This window comes from Phyllostomus discolor, chromosome 8 (assembly GCF_004126475.2).
Source record: "Phyllostomus discolor isolate MPI-MPIP mPhyDis1 chromosome 8, mPhyDis1.pri.v3, whole genome shotgun sequence".
Taxonomy (NCBI): domain Eukaryota; kingdom Metazoa; phylum Chordata; class Mammalia; order Chiroptera; family Phyllostomidae; genus Phyllostomus; species Phyllostomus discolor.
The window spans coordinates 90,967,801-90,983,983 of NC_040910.2; the positions used below are offsets into that span (position 1 = coordinate 90,967,801).

Sequence of the window (16,183 nt, forward strand, 5' to 3'; positions counted from 1 at the left end):
GATTGAGCACAGGTCTGTGAACCAAAGGGTCGTTGGTTCAATTCCCAGTTAGGGCACATGCCTGGGTTGCGGGCCAGGTCCCCAGTACAGGGCATAGAAGAGACAACCACACACTGATGTTTCTCTCCCTCTCTTTCTCCTTCCCTTCCCTTCTCTCTAGAAATAAATAAAATTAAATTTAAAAAAAAAAGGACTTCAAGTAGCCAAAACAATCTTGTAAAAGAACAAAGTTGGAGATCTCCCACTTTGATTTCAAAACTTACTACAAAGCTACAGTGATCAAAAAAGTATGGCACTGACATTTAAAACAGACAAATGAAACAGAATCAAGAGCCCAGAAACAAACACCCACACATACAATCAAGTGATTTTCTTTTCCATTTTTTACTGCCCCTCCCTATCCCTCAGTTTTAGTGAGCTATAACTGACATACAGCTCTGTATGAGTTTGTGTTGCCATATAATGATGTGAAATAAAATGATTTTTGACAAGGGTGCCATGAGCATTCAATGAGGAAATGCTGTTGGGAAAAAATGGATATCTGCGTGCAAAAGAATGAAGTTGGGCCCTTACCTTACACCACATATAACAATTAACTCAAAATGGATGACACCCAAAACATACTCCACGAACCAAAAATAGATAATCTGGACAACATCACAATGAAAACCCCTGGGCACCAAAAGACATGATCAACAGAGTGAAAGGGCAACCCATAGAATGGTGAAAATATCTGCAAATCATATACCTCAGGGTAAGAGGTTAGTTATCTAAAATACAGAGAGAGTTCCTACAGTCAACAAAAACAAGAGCATGCCAATTTAAAAACAGGCAAAAGACTTGAATAGACATTTCCCCCGAAATATACAAATGGCCAAAAAGCACATGAAAAGATGTTACAGTCCTAACTAAAGATATGCAAATCAAAATCACAATGAGACATCACTTCACCTCACATTCATTAGGATGGCTAATATAAAATAAAACACAAAATAATAAATGCTGACAAGGATGTAGAGAAAATTGGAACCCATATGTACTGCTGGTTGTAATATAAAATGAAACAGCCACATGGGAAACAGTATGGTGGTTCCTCAAAAAAAAAAAAATAGAATGACCATATGATATAGTAACTCCATTTCTGGGTGTACTATATTCAAAAGAATTAAAATCACGGTCTCAAAGAGATACTGTATTCTTCAGACTATAAAACGCCCACCCCAATTTGGAAAAAATGAGGGTTGTTAATGCTGCTGTTGAGTTCTGTTTATATTTACACTGGTGAAATATTATGTTATTTATGTTATTAAATATTTTACCACATTTTTTGCTTCAAAAATTTCCCCCATTTTCATCCTCTAAAATCTAGGTGCATCTAATGGTCTAAAAAATACACTATTTGCAAACCTATGTTCATAGGATCATTATCATAAAAGCCAAAGAATAGAAGCAACCCAACTGTCCACTGATATATGTATGGATAAACAAAAGGTGGTATAGAGAAGGACTTCCGGCCAACGTGGAGGCGTAGGTAGACACACACTGTGCCTCCTCACACAACCAAGATAGGGACAACAACAATTTAGAAACAGAATAACAACCAGAACTGACAGAAAATTGAACTGTATGGAAGTTGGATAACCAAGGAGTTAAAACAGACACGTTCATCCAGACCGGTAGGAGGGATGGAGCTGGGCAGCTGGGCAGAGAGGGGTAGCAGTACAAAGAGCAGTGGGACCGGGTGCCTAAGGCATCCTGGGCACACAAGACCACAGAGGGTGGACCCTGGACGTGCAGGGGGGGGCTGGCAGACCCAGCAAGGCAGCGACTGTGAAGCAAGGCACTACATGCAACCCAGAGTCCCAGCACCAGGATATAAAGCCTTGGGGCACTGATTGAAAACACCTGTGGGGGTTGAGGAGCAGGGAGAGACTCCCAGCCTCACAAGAGAGTTCCTTGGAAAGACCCATGGGGTCCTAGAATGTTCCCAAGCCCACCCACACAGGAACTAGCACCAGAAAGGCCCAGTTTGCTTGGGGGAAGTGGAGGAAGGGACTGAAATCTGACAGAGAGCAGAACAAGGACCATTGTTCCCTCTCAGACCCCGCTCCACATACAGCGTCACAATCCAGCGAATGGGTTGCCCTGCCCTGGTGAACACCTAAGGCTCCACCCCTCACTACCTAACAGACCCATCAAGACAAAAAAAAAAAAAAAAAAAAAAGCCCAAACGGAAGAACAGATCAAAGCTCCACAGCAAATATACAACTAAGCAACAAAGAGCCAATCTATCAAATGCACAGTTCAAAACACTGCTAATCAGAATGCTCACAGAGTTGGTTGAATTTGGTCGCAAATTAGATGGAAAAATGAAGGCTACACTAACTGAAATGAAGGAAAATGTACAGGGAACCAATAATAATGGGAAAGAAACTGGGACTCAGATCAATGGAGTGGACCAGAAGGAAGAAAGAAATATCTAATGAGAAAAGAATGAAGCAACAAGAATTCAAAAAAAATGAGGAGAAGCTTAGGAACCTCCAGGACATCTTTAAACATTCCAACATCTGTAGGGGTACCAGAAGGGGAAGAGGAAGAGTAACAAATGGAAATGTTATTGGAACAAATAATAAAGGAGAACTTCCCCAATCTGGCAAAGGAAACAGACTTCCAGGAAGTCCAGGAAGATCAGAGAGTCCCAAAGAAGTTGGACCCAAGGAGGAACAAACCAAGGCACAACATAATTACATTAGCCAAGGTAAAAATGAAGGAGAGAATCCTAGAAGCAGCAAGAGATAAGGGGACAGTCACCTACAAAGGAGTTCCCATCAGACTGTCAGCTGATTTCCCAAAAGAGAACTTGTAGGCAAGAAGGAGCTGGAAAGAAGTATTCCAAGTCATGAAAGACAAGGATCTACATCCCAGATTGCTTTATCCAGCAAAGCTTTCATTTAGAGTGGAAGGGCAGATAAAGTGCTTCCCAGATAAGGTCAAGTTAAAGGAGTTCATCACCACCAAGCCCTTATTTTATGAAATGTTAAAGGGACTTATCTAAGAAAAAGAAGTTTAAAAACATGTATAGTAAAATGATAGCAAATTTACAATTATTAACAACCACACCTAAAACAAAAACAAAAATAAACTAAGCAATCAACTAGAACAGGAACAGAACCACAGAAATGGAGATCACATGGAGGCTTAGGAACAGGGGAGTGGGAGGAGAGAGGGGGAAAAGGTACAGAGAATAAGTAGCATAGATGGTAGGTAGAAAATAGACAGGGGGAGGGCAGGAATGGTGTGGGAAATGTAGAATCTAAAGAACTTATGACACATGGACATAAACTAAAGGGGGGGGAATCTGGGTGGCAGAGGGTGTGCAGGGTGGAGGGGAAGGGGGGTAATGGGACAACTGTAATAGCATAATCAATAAAATATTTTTTTTTAAATGTGGTATAGAATTGAGTATCACTCAACCTTAAAAAAGAAGGTAATTCTGACACATGCTACAAAATAGATGAAAACTGAGGACACTGTACTAAGTGAAATGAGAGGGTGATAAAAAAGCAAATACTGTATGATTCCACTTAGTTGAGTTAACTAGAATAGTCAAATTCACAGAAACAGATAGTAGGATAGTGGTTGCCAGGGACAGGAGGGAGGAAAGAATGGGGATTTGTTTAAAGTACAGAGGTTCAGTTTCAGAAGATGAAAAAAGTTCTGGAGACTGGGTACAGAACAATGTGAATGCACTTAACACTAGTGAACCATACGTACTCTTAAAAACAGTTGCCATGGCCCTGGCTGGGTGCTTCAGTTGGTTAGAGTGTTGTCCCATACACCAAAAGACTGCAGGTTCAATTACCAGTTGGGGCACTTATTGGAAGGCAACTAGTCTATGTTTTCTCTCTTCCCACCCCTCCCTTTCTCTATAAAATCAATAAACATATCCTTGGGTGAGAATTTTTTTAAAATGGTTACAATGGTAAGTTTTGTTACATGTATTTTAGCACAATTATAACTTTAAAAATAACTATTAATTATTGTTTTTTAAGTTAAAGTTTATGCAAATACTTTATAAAGTTATGCATTCCTTTATTTGCAATAATAATAATAATAATAATAATAATGGGTAACACTTATTATATAGCACTTCTATAGGCTGGGCATTTATATTAGCATATTTAATTCTTACAACTGATAGAAACAGGCTCACACAAATATGCCCCACTGATTTTTGACAGAAGTACAAAAGCAATTTGACAGCCTTTTCAACAAATGGTGCTAGAGCAATTTAGACTTCCATAGTAAAAACTATGACCTTGACATAAATCTCATACCTTATTTAAAAAATTAACTCAAACAGGATCAAAAACTAAAAAGTAAAACATAAAACTTTTAGGGGGAAACAAAAGGGAGAAAACTTTCACAACCAGGGCTAGGGGAAGAGGTCTAACACCAAAAGCTTGACCCATTAAAAAAAATTAATAAATAAAAACCTCATCAAGACTTAAAACTGCCCTAGCTGGTGTGGCTCAGTGGGTTGAGTGTCAGCCTGCAAACCAGGGGGTTGTTGGTTCGATTCCCAGTCAGGACACATGCCTGGGTTGTGGGCCAGGTCCCCAACAGGTCCCCAGGTTCAGAGGAGGCAACCACACACTGATGTTTCTCAAAAAAAAAAAAAAAAATGATTAAAAACTTTTACTCAGTGAAATATCCTATAAATAGTATGAAGGGACAAATCATAGACTGGAAGCAATATCTGCAAATCACATATCTGACAAAGAACTCGATATTAGACTATATAAAGAACTCAAAAATCAATCTTTTTAATCAAATTAGAAAATGGCAAAAGACATGAACAAACACTTCATTAAAGAAAATATAAAAATGGCTAATAAGCACAAGAAAAGATATTCAATGACATTAGCCAGCCATGAGAGAAATACAAATTCAAAGTGCAATAAGATTTCATTACGTATCTATCAGACTAAAATAAGTAACAGTGACAACACTACATGCTGGCAAGTATGCGGGAAGACTGAATCACTCATACTTTATCATGAGACTGTAAAAGGCACACACCATTTGCAAAACTGTTTGACAGATTCTATTAAAACTAAAAATGCACTCAACAACTGTACTAATAAACATATGTGTTCCAGAGAAATAATGTAAACACAAAAACATGCACACAAATGTTCATAGCAGCTTTATTCATAATGGCCAAAAACTGGAAACAAACATCCTTCAATGTGAATGGCTCAACAAACTGTGGTATATCCATATCATGGAATACTACTCAAAAGTAAAAAAGACTGAGCTATTTATATATACATTAACAACTTGGATGGGCTTCAAGGAAATAACACCAAGTAAAAAAAAAAGCCAATCTCAAAAGGTTGTTATATATATTCATTCGTTTTAAGTATGTTTTTTTAATTCAATAAAATTTGTTTTCAAAAGGAGGACTATTGGATATACAAAGTGTTTTTCAGAAGCTGCTCTCCTGCTCTCACTGGCGCTGAGTGTGCACTCTTGCTGTTCACTCAGTATATGTTCTTAAAACAATGAATTTATAGAGACAGACAATAAATTATGGTTGTCAGGAGTTAGGGTTTCAAGGGAGAGGGCTACAAAGAAGTAGCAGGAGAGAAACCTTGTGGTGATGAAGCTATTCTACATCTTGACTATGGCAGTGGTTACAAGAAGCTACACAGGTGATAAAATTGCACTGAAGTATGAACGCGCACACACACACACACACACACACACAATGCATGTATAACACGCAATCTGAATGAGTTCTGTAGATTTTACCAGTGTCAGTTTCCTCATTTTATTGGGTTGGCCAAAAAGCTGGTTTGGCATCTTCTCTAAGCTGGCTCTAATAGCACTTCATTATCTAGAAACAATTGTCATTTGTTAGAAACTATTTTGTTGGACTGTATTCTGACAGCTGTCATATCAGCATGCATTTAAAAAATTCTTATCAGAATTGGTGAATTTTTGTGTAGCCATTTTCATACTGGAGAAGAAAATAAGCAACTTTTTTGGCATATTATGCTAAAATTTCAAGAAATTTTTATTTCAAGAAAGGTAAAAATGCAACTGAAATACAAAAAAAAAGATTTGTGCAGTGTATGGAGAAGGTGCTGTGACTGACCAAATATGTCAAAAGTGGTTTGTGAAGTTTCATGCTGGTGATTTCTTGCTGGACGATGCTTCACGGTCCAGTAGACCAACTGAAGTTGATAGTGATCAAGACATTAACTGAGAACAATCAACGTTACACCATGCAGGAGATAGCTGACATACTCAAAACATCCAAATCAATAAACTTATTGGTGAAGATGAAAAATGTGTCTTATTTTACAGAAGAAAACCATTTGGACTTTTTGGCCAACACAATAATATTGTACTATAATTACATAAGATAACGAGATGCTCCCATCAGGGTGGAGGGATGCATGAAACCTCCCTGTACATTTTTTCCTGAAATTTCCTTTGAATCTGTAATTATTTTGAAATGAAAAGCTTTTTCTAAGTTTTTGTTTTTTATGTATTATTTACTTCCTATGTTATTATTTAATACAGGAATTATCTATTCCTTAAAAGGTTAGGAGACTACCAGTAACTAGGGAGTAGATTTTTGTCCCACTTTAAGGAACAAGAACAAAACTATCGTATTTTCTCCTCCTTTTGGAGAAAGGAGAAAATAGCTTTATAATTGCCTGCATTTTTCCTTGGTTATATGAGTCTATTCTGATTTTTATATATTTAAGTCAACATTAATTCCTACTACTGAGTGAAATTATCTACTTCACTGAAACTTTCATAATATCATATAACGGCACCCATTTCCAGTTATTTCTCTTTGTAAGCCCCCATATCTTTTCTTACATCCTTTTCCTCCCTCCATTTTCCCATTTCCTAATTTTCCAACTATGAATTGATTCATTCCTATTCTGCTGTTTTGCTGTATATTTATTTCTTCTTGCAATTTTATTATTTTTCCTTTTTCTTGTTTCTTTTAAAGTTTTTTTCCTATAACCTCAAATTGAATGATAAATTCATTCTTTTATAAGGTACTTAATTACATGGTATTTTCATTTATCTTATTTTCTAAGTAAAATAGTCTGTTACTTGATATTTGACATACAATAGCTATTTAGGAGAATGCTCCCTAATATCTAAGTCACTGGAGAGAGGAAACTGTCCATTAAAAAAATCATCTCAATCTCAAGAAGCCAGTAATAATTTTTTAAAACAAAGTATAATGATTTAGACTCCTAAGAAAGTCCCATTTTCTATACCAACATTTAAACTGTTTACCCTGTCTCCTATCACTACTTATTTTTTAAAGTAAAAAACAGCCCTGGCTGGCATAACTCAGTGGATTGAGCACGGGCTGCGAACCAAAGTGTCACAGGTTCGATTCCCAGTCAGGATACATGTCTGGGTTGCAGGCCACGACGCCCAGCAACCCCACATTTATGTCTCCCTCTCTCTCTCTCTCTCTCTCCCTCCCTCCCTCCCTCCCTCCCCCTCTCTCTCTCTTTCCCTCCCTCCCTTCCCTCTCTAAAAATAATTAATTAATTAATTAATTTTTAAAAATAGATAACAGTTGCCCTGGCTGGCGTAGCTCAGTGGATTGAGTGCAGGCTGCGAACCAAAGCATCACAGGTTCGATTCCCAGTCAGGGCACATGCCTGAGTTGCAGGCCACGGCCCCCAGCAACCGCACATTGATGTTTCTCTCTCTCTCTTTTTCTCCCTCCCTTCCCTAAAAAATAAATAAATAAAATCCTAAAAAAAATAGATAACAGTAAAGTTTCTTAAGAAGGCTTTGTGGATAAGTTATAAACCCATAAAAACTGAGTTTAAGATCCAAATAATGACAACCAGCCTTTAGCACAGGAATAAAACTCACATAAACTAAAAAAAAATTGTAGAAGTAGGAGCCAAAGGTTAATCTTTTACTCCTGTAAAAGTTTAAATGTCAAGATTTATTGGGTTTCTAAAGTCTTCATTTCCTCTTTTGAACTAAACAAGCATCTTACAAAGGACTGAGAACAGCGGGCAGAAGTTGAACTTAGGTATAAAGGAGCACAAGTGACAACAGAGCTAAACTACCTGCAGTAGTAAAGATACTCCATTAAAGGCTAGACCTTTATGGCAAATTAAAACTAAGGGTCTCTATAATTTTTTTAGTCATTAGTAACACCACTTTTTCACACCACAACAGAGTCAAATTAGCAATTAGAACAGTCTGATTCCCAGAGACCTATCACGCTAGCTAGTGGATCACAGTGTTCCTTAGCAGTGAAATAGATGGGAACATGTACTAAACTCTTTGTTTTCCTAGTCAAACAATGGTTTTATTGCTTGAAACTCTTAATTGATCTGTACACAGGTTTAGGTCAAGTGAACAAGAAACTAAATCTGCATCTTTAAAAAGGCAGAGTCAGGCCCTGACTGGTGTGGCTCAGTGGGTTCGGTGTGGTCCTGCAATCAAAAGCTTGGTTTGGTCAGGGCACATGCCTAGGTTGAAGGTCAGGTCCCCAGTTGGGGGTGTGCAAAAGACAACCAGATGGATGTTTCTCTCCCTCTCATCTCCCTCTCTTCCTTTCTCTCTAAAAATAAATAAATAAAATCTTTTTAAAAAAGAGAGAGTCACACCTTCTCAATCAATCCCAAGATCTGAGACCCAGAGCCCTTTGAATGACTGGTATCATTGAGGAAAGATCCCACTACATTGCCAAAAATTTACACTGTCCTTCTCCCAGCCTTTTACCAGGATGACTATACATTGGGAAAAATGGAATAAAGACTTTTCAAGGATTACTAGATACTGGCTCTGAATTGACATTAATTCCAGAAGACCCAAAACATCACTGTGGTCCTCCCAGTCAGAATAGGGGCTCATGGAGGTCAGGTGATCAACAGCGTTTTAGCTCATGTCTGTCTAACAGTGGGTTCAGTGAGTTCAGTGTGTCCCTGAACCCTTCCTGTGGTTGTTTCCCTAATTTCAGAATGCATAACTAGCACACACTCTCAGCACCTAGCAGAATCCCCGCATTACTTCCTAAATGACCCCAATTTGGCAGACAGCACTGTACCCCTTTAACTTATAAAATCATCTTCAGCAACACTCCCCTCAAGAAAAAAATTGTCTAAAGAAAAAAATGGACTTATTTTAAAACTGTCAGCACCATTACAACCTAGCCCAGTATAATTTTTATAACTATAAGTCAAGGTAACTGATAACCAACCTTAATATTAACTAATCTAGGAAACCAGAAATGTTCAATGGAATCAACTGGCTTACTTCTAATAACAACAGTAGCAAACATACTTGTGTGGCAAAGAGATAGTGATGAAGTCCATTTTTTTAAATTTACTGTCTGCAGAGTGAGAGAGGGGGAGAGAAATAATCCATTTGTTGTTCCACTTACTGATGCATTAATTGGTTGATTCTTGTATGTGTCCTGACAGAAGATTAAACCCATAACCTTGGTGTACCAGGATGACACTCTAACCAATCTACCCAACAAGGGCCTGAGGTCCATTCTGACTTCCATTTAATCTTGACCAAAGTGGTACAATTTTATTGTATTCTTGAAACTAACTTTACATTGTATGTCACTTATGCATCAAAATAAAAAGTGCCAGCAACCCCCTAAAAAAAAAAGGTGGGATAATTTTAAAATTTAAATGATTTTGTGTTTTAGTAAGCAAACAAAAATATTACAGTATACTATCAAGAATATCCTTAACTCCCCTGGCCAGATGGCTCAGTTGATTGGATCACTCTCCTGTGCACTGAGAGGCTGGGGGTTCAATCCCTGGTTGGGGCACATGCAGAAAGGCAGCCAATCAATGCTTCTCTCTCACAGAAATGTTTCTCTCCCCCTTTCCTCTCCCTCTAGTAAATCAATAAACATATCCTCAGGTGAGGATTTAAAGAAAAAAAAATATCCTTAACTAATACGAATGATTTTTAGTAATATTTCAGTCACGCCAAATCCTAACTGTGATTTAATAACATCTATTTCCAAACAACAAGCATGCCCAACAATTAGAACATGAAATCCTTTAACTGTCTTCTTTCCTGGAAATCTGCCTACAGAAGTCTCTAATTTACTCAAGATCTGGTGTATATGTATCAAAAAGACAAACAATAAAATGTCGGCAAGGACAGGAAGAAAGTTTAACCCTCATGCACTGCTGGTGGGGATGTAAAACTGGAGCAGCTGCTGTGGAAAACACTGGCAGTTCCTCAAATGGTTATACTAATAACTGAAAAGGCAGAGAGATCCTTAGTTTTACATTAGGTCCAGCCTTTAATGGAGTATCTCTTAACCATAAGACCCAGCAATTCCACTCCTAGGAATATACCCAAGAGAAATGAAAACATATGCACACACAAAGCTGTACACAGAACCATTATTCATAATAGCAAAAAAAAAAAAAAAAAAGGAAACAACCCAAATGTCCACCAACTGGAGAATAAACAAAATGTGACGTAACCATACAATGAAATATTATTTGGTAATTTAAAAAAAATAGAGTTTGGCCCTGACCCATGTCGCTCAGTTGATTGGGTGTCCTCCTACAAAGCAAAGGGTCACCAATTCAATTCCTGGTCAAGGCATACTCCTGGGTTGTGGGTTTGGTCCCCATTCAGGGCACGTACAAGAGGGAACCAATCCATATTTCTCTCTCACATAGATGTTTCTCTCCCTTTCTCCCTACCTTCCTTTCTGTCTACAAGTAAATTAATGAATAAATCTATATATTTTTTACAGATTTGACTTATTTATTTTTAGAGAGGGAAGGGAGGAAGAAAGAGAGAGAGAGAGAGAAACATCAATGTGTGGCTGCTGGGGGCTATGGCCTGCAACCCAGGCATGTTCCCTGACTGGGAATCGAACCTGTGATGCTTTGGTTCGCAGCCCGCACTCAATCCACTGAGCTACGCCAGCCAGGTAAATCTGTATTTTTAAGAAATGAAGTTCAGACACATGTTGTAACATGAATGAACCTTGAAAACATAATGCTAAGTGAAAAAAGCCAGGTACAAAGGACCACATATTGTATGATTCCATTTACTGTTATATAAAATGTTCAGATTAGGCAAATCTATAAATGAAAAGATCAGTGGTAGCCTAGAGCTGAACGGGATGGGGGTTTTGAGGGAGACAGCTATGGGGTTAAGGGTTTGTTTCGTCTTGAGGTGACGAAAATGTTCTAAAATTTACTGTGATTGTTACACAATTCTGTAAATATACTAAGCCACTGAACATTGTATGGTATATGAAATATATCTCAATAAAGCTGTTAAAATAAAAGGATCCAGTGCAATTTTGCTGAACACAGGAAGTACTTACAACGTGGGACAGTACCACTATCTTGGTAAACACAGAAGAACACACATAATCCTTCCTCCAACACTTCCTGATCACCCTGGAAAGGATTTAGGTTACCAGTTTCTCCCCCTAATTTTCCTATCCTTTATCTCATTCATTATTTCTTAAAATGAGTGACAAAACACTGTTCTACAAATGTATTTACAGGATGATTATTTACAGAACAGTGAATCTAACAGTACGTCTACACATAGCAACATCTATTTGAAATTGGTATTGTATGTTTTACAGTGGGTAAGTACGTATGCAACTGAGTAAGTACAGTATTTTAAAAATCTAAATACCAAACTTCTGAGAACTATTAGTTCTCAGTATTATAAAAGTATGCATGCATTCCTTATAAACTGAAAACCAATCATTAAAAAAATGTAATCCTAAGGAAAAGAAGTTATCACTTCAATAAACACAGAAGCAACAATCATATGGATCTACTACTATAGGTTTCACCACAAAGCTTAAAATTTAGCCTTTAACCTCTCTCCTTATGCTAAAAAACTCTTTCATAGATTAAAAACTAAAGTTCAGTATTTACAGATCTAAAGAGATACTTTATACAAAATCCTAGGGTACATTCACAGTAAAGACAACATAGAAGAAATGGTCATAAAACTAAGAACAAAAATGTAAGACACACATAATCCGGATTTAAAATATTCAAAGGGTACATAACCCTGAAGAAAGGTTGATGGCAATAAGTTTAAGTTCCTGGCTTTTACAGTTTTTTGAAAGATTCATTAATGAATCTGTGAGAAACAAACCCACTGCCACCTCCTACAGGAAACAATTAACAAGATTCCTATTGTAGAGACCAATATATTGGTATAATGATAGAAGGCAGGAACCTAAATCACAGTTCTGCGATTCACTGATTTTGGTACAATCTACAGCGAGTCAATTGCTCTCGCTGAGCCTCAGTTTACTCATCTATAAAAAGCCAGGAAGACATCATGAATGCCCTTTATGCCCCCCTTCCAGGGTTGGAGTATAAGATAGTAATTTAAGTTTATATTATCAGTGATTCTACGTTCTACACACACAACTTAACTTGTTTCCAGTTTCCACCTATCTGGTCATGGAAAAGAAGACAGTTGGAAGATTTTCCACCAAAGCACAGCAATCTCATGTGTTTACCTTCCAATCCAAAAATTATACTACTATACAATCATGCAGGATGGTAGAACATTTATAACCTACGCTAAGACTCTTAGCTAGGTAACTGTTACTTATGCCCCTAAAGACCATTGTTTCCCAAGGCACATAGCTCATGGGTCAGAGTTAAACTAACATGGCAATTTAAACAGGTTGACAATGACTTGGATTCAAGTGTATTAAAGTCACTTTACAAGTGGTGTCTTGATATATCAGCTATGAGGAGTATCATTAATCATATCACCAACAGTTTGTTTTTTCTTCTGAGAGACTTGCTTTTAAAATAAAATAAACAGATAAAAATTAGCATTATAAAAATTAATCTCACTTGCATTTCCTGCATGAGAAACAATGGGATGGCCTAGAGATGTGACCAATAGAAAAATGACTGAGAACAGCTGGTACCTACCGACAGTTTAAAGTCAGATAGGTGTGGGACTGAATCACTGAACCACTGTATGAAACAGGCAAATCACTTAAGCTCTATGAGCTCTGGTCTTCTCATCTGTGATAAAAGAGGAAAAACCACCCACCTTAGGGATATTGCAAGGATTAAATAAAATAATACTATATACTAGGGTGCGGATAAAACAATGCCTGAAATATAGCTGGTGCTCAATGAAGATTAGTTACCTCTTTCCCCCTATATAGGAAAGAATATGGGAAGACATGCATGAACCATCCTTTATATGAAATTTTAACCAACCAAGCCAACTGTCAAACATGTATTAGAATAAAATAGCTTGTTCCACATAGAGGCCTGATTATTCAACGAATCACAATATTTAAGATCTAACTAAAAGGAAAAGGCTTTGAACCATTCATGTAAAATAAAAAATGCTACACCAAAGCTAGAAATTCACCACCCTGAAACTATTTCTCCCTTCAATCTCCACTAGATTATAAACTCATGAGGGCAGAGAATCATTTCTTCTCCCTACTACTATATCCCTAGCACACTTAACCTATTACATAATAGGTATTTAATAAAGGTGTGCCCACAAAAAAAATCAATCTTCTTTAATCCTTTGTACCTCAATGTCCTCATTCACAAAATGCAAATACAAGGTAACTTCTATTACAAAAAAAACCCTAAGAAATGTTCTCACTCTTCTGTTCCTGGGAATATTTTTAAAATTTATACTATTTGGTGCCATTATAAATAGTATTGCTTTTTAAATTTCAATTACCAACAGTGCATTGTTAGTAATATAGACATACAACTGATTTTCAAATATTGATCTTGTACCCTAACTAACTATGTATATAAAAACATAGTTTTACTTTTCCTTTCCAATCTGTAAGCTTATTCCTTTTATCTGTCTTAATTTACTGGCTATAACTTTCAGAACATGTTGAATAGAAGTCATGAGAATGGCTACCCTTGACTTGCTCTGGACATTAGGTTGAAAGCATTCAATCTTTTACCATTAACTATTAGATTTGCTGTAGGTTTTTCACAAATGTCTTTTAACAAGCTGAGGAAGTTCCCTTCTATTCCTAGCTAACTGAGAGCTTTTATCACAAATTAGTGTGGAACTCTGTTCAAATGTCTTCTATGCATCTATTACTAGGTCATTTAGCTTTTCTCTTTTATTCTAATAATATGGTAAATTACATTGACTTTTAATGTTAAATCAACCTTGCAATTGGGATTAAACACACACACACACACACACACACACACACACTGCTAGATTCACTATGCTTATATTTTATTAATGATTTTTACATGTCTTTTCATGAGAAATATTGAGCTATAGTTCCCTTTTTTCCTAATGTCTTTGTCTGGCTTGGTATAAGATGATGCTGGGCTCATTAAGTGTTTTCTGAAATTTGTGAAAAACTTATTATCCGTTTCCTTAAATGTTTGATATAAATCACCAATAAAGCCATGTGGGTCTGGACTTTACTTTGTGGAAAGGCTTTTAATTACAAATCTAGTATCTATAATAACTAGTGTTATTCAGATGTGCTTTCTATTTCATTTATTTCAGTTATTTCTCTCTTACTTAAAGTTGGCTTTTATTTTTGCTCTTTAAGGCAGACGCTTCAGTCATTAATCTTAGACCTTTCTTTTGAAGCTGAAAGTTTCCTTCTAAAGCAGTGCTTACCTGCACTGCACAGATTTTAATATATCATGTTTTCATTTTCATTCAATTCAAAGTATTTTCTAACGTCCCTTGTGATTTCTTCTTGGACGTAAGATAATTAAGAAGTATGTTATTTAACTTTCAAATATTTGGTAATCTTACAGATATCTTTTTGATTTCCCATTTAATTCCATTGTAGTCAGAGTAGTATTCACTATATGATTTCAATCCTTTTAAATTCATTGAAACATGTTCATAATCCAGTATAAACTCCACTTTGATAAATGTTCCATGTGCACTTGAAAAAAATGTGGTATTAGTGTTCTATAAATGTCAATTAGGCACAGTCCATTGACAGTATTGTCCAAATCTTCTATACCCTTACTGATTTTTTTTGCATACTTGTTCTATCAATTATTGAGTGACAGTGTTACAATTTCCAACTAAAATTGTGAATTTGTCTATCATTTCTTTCAACTATCAGTTTTTGCTTCCCTATGTTATTGGATGCCTATTCATTTAGGACTACTGGGTCTTCTCAATAAACTGATCCTTTTTTCATTATGAAATGTGTTTTGTTACCCTTTGTAACATTCTCCTTGTTCTGAAGTCTCCTTTGTCTAATACAAATATAGTCACTCTGGGCTTTTTGTACCTTGTGTTTATATAATACCTTTTTCCATCCTCTTAAATATAAAGATACTGACTGAAAAATAAAGTGAGTTTGTTATAGAAAACATATAGTTGGATCATATAACAGTGATCTAACCTGACAGTCTATTTTAACTGGAGTGCTAGACCATTTACAATTTATTTAATTATCAATATATTCGGGTTTAAATCTACCATATTGTTAATTATTTTTCTATCTGTCACATCTTTTTGTTTGTTTCCTTTTCCTCTTTCCTTCCTTCTTTAGTACTGAGGTATATTTTTAAGTATTCCATTTTATCTCTGTTAAGAAAGTATTAGCTATTATCTCTTTGTTTTGTTATTTTTCTAGTGATATGCATATTTAATTCATCATAGCCTACTTCCCAATAATCTGATTATCTGAAACCAGTAACAGAGCAGATCTTAGAACTTCATTGTAATCAAAGGTTTGTTAGTAAAAACAGAATGTCATTATAGCAAATGTCACTATAAAAAGTCCTAAGAATAGCCCATAAGAATTCTGTTATAAGCTTCTATTTCTGAAATAAATAACACTTGGACTAACTAGTTAAAATAAGTTATCTACAACAAATAATTCTGTACAACAAATGGTTCCTCTAGTTCTGTTCCAGAATAAGTAACAACCTAATTTTTAAAAAATTTCCTACTGAGTGCTATGATCTTCTAACTTTTGTTTCAGTACATGATATAGTTTCCCCTCAACTTTTCCCTATATAAAATATTCCAGATGTTCTCTAGAAAATCCACTTTCAAAACAAGCCACCAAATAATACAGGATTTTAAAAAGATGTAATATAACACCATTAACTATCTCTAAATAAATTAAAGCTTTTAACTT

The 16,183-nt window shown here is 36.2% G+C and overlaps 1 protein-coding gene across 9 annotated transcripts in view; it reads right to left on the reverse strand.

The window, feature by feature from the left end:
- The window catches only part of TLK2 (tousled like kinase 2), a 122,257-nt gene that overhangs the window by 91,125 nt on the left and 14,949 nt on the right, over positions 1 to 16,183 (reverse strand). The window contains exon 1 of one of the 9 annotated variants that reach the window (XM_036033545.1): positions 12,987 to 13,008. The exons of the other annotated variants lie outside the window; for them this stretch is intronic. The gene's annotated coding sequence lies outside the window, so the exon portion shown is untranslated. Of the gene's footprint in view, positions 1 to 12,986; positions 13,009 to 16,183 lie in introns of those variants that run through there. 9 annotated transcript variants of the gene reach the window in all.